The sequence below is a fragment of the Electrophorus electricus genome, chromosome 19 (genome assembly GCF_013358815.1).
Source record: "Electrophorus electricus isolate fEleEle1 chromosome 19, fEleEle1.pri, whole genome shotgun sequence".
Classification (NCBI taxonomy): domain Eukaryota; kingdom Metazoa; phylum Chordata; class Actinopteri; order Gymnotiformes; family Gymnotidae; genus Electrophorus; species Electrophorus electricus.
Genome location: NC_049553.1, coordinates 13988323 through 13992496, shown reverse-complemented (window position 1 = coordinate 13992496; position 4174 = coordinate 13988323).

Genomic DNA, 4174 nt, shown 5'->3' with positions numbered 1-4174 from the left:
TGTAGCTGTCTCACATCTACTTGATGCAGTAGAAAAAGCAGCTCTGGTTTTGTGATACCAATAGAGTTATAGTACATAGACATGTGAACAGCTTCATCAAAATATTACTATTTTAAGCAATGTTTTATTAGAAATATATTATTATATTTCCACAGCAAGACCAAAAGCTGTGGCCTCCATAAAGCCTGATCCACAGGTATTTGTGGGGGAGACTGTCACTCTCAGATGTGACATACAGGGAAGCGGCATCTATAGGTGGCAATACAGCTGGAAGAAAGAGGGTTCAGAGAAAACTATCAGTAGTGAACAGGAGTACAATATCGGTGGTGTTAAAGATTATCATGAAGGTGAATTCACCTGTAGAGGAACAGAGGCAGGAGGATCCCGCTACTCCCACAACAGCGATGCTGTTAGACTGACTGTATCAGGTGAGTATGATCATGCACTCAGTACTTATGTATTGACAGAGTGATTAGACTGTCACCGACTGCTCTCAGTCCCACTGGTCACGTGGTACGGACCACCGCGTGATGTGGGAGTTTGTCTCTTTGTTTGTGACCACGCCCATTTTCACACACTTGTACCGGCTTCCGTGTCTAATGTCTGCGTGTATTTAAACTGTTGCAGGAGAGTACAGGATTGTCCATCTTTTATCAAGTTCTTGTTTGATTATGTTCAACTACATTTTTATGTTCACGATAGTATCGAATGTTATGTTTGTAACCTGTTGTCCGTGGTCACCTACCTGGTTTTCTGTGAATGCTGATATGTTTGTCCTTCGTCCAGCCTTACAATGGAGTCACTCTCTTAACTTTTTAAACTTTATTTTAATCATTTTAATATTTACAGAATAATTTGCAAAAAACCCCACCAAACAATTCACAAACCTAAATATTTCTTCATAAATTATTTAAATGAGAGCAATGGCATTAGAGAAGTGAGTGTGATCAATGTTCAGTAAACTCATCTCACCATGCAGTCAGTACATATGTATTGAGAGTGATTAGAAACACACATCCTAACAATGGAGTCACTCTATTAACCTTAATGTGATCAAAGAAAATATTTTATTTACAGTTGTTTTAATCATTTTAATTTTCTTCTTATAATAGGCAAAGTGAGCAAACTTTGTAAACTTTATTTCTTTATAAATGATTTAATTGTGAAGGGCTCATCCATTCCATTTATCATCACACTGTCATAAAACCTGCTAGTTTTCCTTTCCTGCTACAGTGTTTGTGGAGTTTTAGGCCAGATTCATCCACCCTCATCAGACATAAATACTTGTTTAGTATTGCTTGGTAATTTTTTATGATGATTTACTACAGAGTTTATTTATCTGCATCCCTTGCTGCTCCACTGGCACTTTTTAGAATAAGTACAGAGATAAGCACAGTACAGAGATGAGTACAGAGGTGCACAGAATGTGAAACATAAATTGAGCAACAAGCTGGAAATTTGGTATAAATTACTTCAATGACAGCAGTGTGATTAACATGATCCAGCAATGGGCAGTGTAATACATTTAGCTTTACTGCAAAATGTAGAACATTCTGGTGCTAAAACAGAGAGCCTGAGAGGAATTATAATGAGAGCATGTGGTTGTGAACTGGCTCACTATAATACACTCTTGACTGTGTAGAAACATGTTAAAAGAGACAGATAATGGCAAACTCTAATGTGGCATGAAAAGCCCTTTGATGCTGCATTCTGCTCATACTTGCTTATGCACATATTCTGTACACTATGCAGGATTTGGTTCAGCACTCATGAAACATCAAGAGGAAAAACAAGATCACCCAACATCAACTTTAGAATACAAATATTTTACACTTTTTACACAACTTTGATCATCTGAGCTACGTGTTGCCTACCAGGCCTCACCACTTGTTTTCACCTTTTTACAGGGTGACAAAAGTTGGCATTGTTGTGCAAGCTGAGACGTACAGTGTGAAATGCATCTGGGGAAGCAGCTAGTTAAGTGATAAATGTGGCATATGGTTGATGGTGCGCTCAGTAGGTCAGGAATTAACACATTAGAGCAGAATTGGTGTAAATGATAAATAGGGTTCAACAATTTCTATTGATGGTAAGAGAGAAACACAGTAGTGACAAAGTGTTTAACCCATCGACAACAACATATTGCACGATACCTGTCTTTCATTTTGTTTTGATTCTTCCAATCCGACTATTTATTCAGAGGTTCTACTGAAGCTTTCATGTTTCTCAAGTTTTCTAGTCTTAATTTTGTTACCAGCTTTTGTCTGGAATTTTGTCTGATTAATGGTTTCATATAATTTATTTTAATTTGAAATACTGTGTGTTGAATCCATCTTTGTTCATATAGATGTGCCGGTCATTGAGAATCCACTTGTGCCTCAGTGTCTGCTAAATAAGCACTATTTTTAGATGCTTATAAAAGTTGGCAATGTTGTGTAAGTCACATATGTCTGTGTTTTATTTTAACAATCCATGTTTAGCCATATCTGGAACACCAGACATAAAAGAGAGGACAAATTGTTTGCAAAACATGAATGCATAACATAGACTCATAATGACAACTAAAATATTACTAGTTTAGCTACTAACCCACTGAAAAAAAGATAATGGCAGTTTTGGCAATACACATAACACATTTAGGGCCCTTTAACTTATCCAACACATCAGAGTGGCCCACATGGATCTGACAGTGAATCTCAACTGCGTATTAAAAACGAAAGAACACCAGGTGAAATCTTGGCTATGGGAGATGATGCAGACAGTATTCTCTGTATGTCAATGACTGAGTTAGACAAAAAGGAAATACATCAAAACGCAGCTCTGTTTTGGTATGCATAACATCATACAGTATTTGACAGAGCCCAGTTTAATTATCAGTGCCAGGAAGAGGGGAAAGTACAGTGCAATTTATCATAAATGTTCATAAATGATCAAAGAATTGAAATTTTAGCACAATATTGAAGAATTAATCAGGGAAAGAACAGAAGTTGGAAAAAGACACTGACTGAACTTCTTCAGGTAGATGCTGATTTAGCTCTAGCCTTGTCTATACTAAAAATATGTGAAAATGAGACTGTGAAAAATCAACATGCTGTGTTACACTGTAGTGTAGATGCAGGAAAAACCCCTGACATGAAATGAGATGCCATCAGAAGCAAGATGACAATCAGGAATTCATCTCAGTATCAAAAGTATGAGAGATGTGACAAAAAAACTGTGTCAACAAAATCAAACAGAACCTGTACAATAAGACCATGGTAGATGTCTTGTAGGGAAGAAAGTTTCATGGAAAAACTTCCCAGGTAGAGACACTGTGTGCCATAAATGTTGCATAAATGCTGCTCACTCTGTGTCTCAGGGTGAGTGTGAGACATAGTATGAGGACTACCCTTCACTTGGAGAAGTGTCCTCAGCTACTACTGAGTAGTTATGCTGTGTACAGAATCAAGAAATTAACTCTTTTCATCCTCTTTTTGAACCTCTAGAGATCAAATTTAGGGTAGTAGAGCAGGTTGAAGCCTATAAATATAGGAACACAGAAATAGATGAATTTTTGTCCTTCTCCCAACATGATGATTTTGTATATATGAAATATCAACAATGCTTAATTTGTTGATTAAATCCCTTGTTTAATCAGATCAACTTTGCAATATTACATCCTAGTGCACCTTTCTCACTGCCAAGAGTAAAACCAGGTGAGAATAAATAATCAGAAAGGCAAAGTCCACTATCAGAGCTGTACAGATGGTGTGTTGAGAGGAAAGATGCTGCTTCCATAATAAAGGACCCTACACATCCCCTTCACTGCTCCTTTCAGTGACTCCCATTGTGCCGTCACTATAAAGTTTCACAGGCAACAGCAAATTATTTTAAAAGTGAAAAAATAATACTGTTATTTTGAACTTGCAATCAGAGACCAATATCTTCATAATGAATTTGCTCTCTTAAAATTATGGTGATCAAACTGATGTGATAGTACAATGTACAGTTTGCTTTCAATTGGACATTCCTGATACACGATGCATGAAAAGACCAAGTGTAAAAAGTCTCAATTTATTCATGTATCCCTTCCTACTCCACTGACACTTGTCTCTTATTGTAATACATCATTGTTTTTATACATACAGAGATTGGTGGTGCTTATATATTGTGCATAAGCAGGATTTGGTTCAGT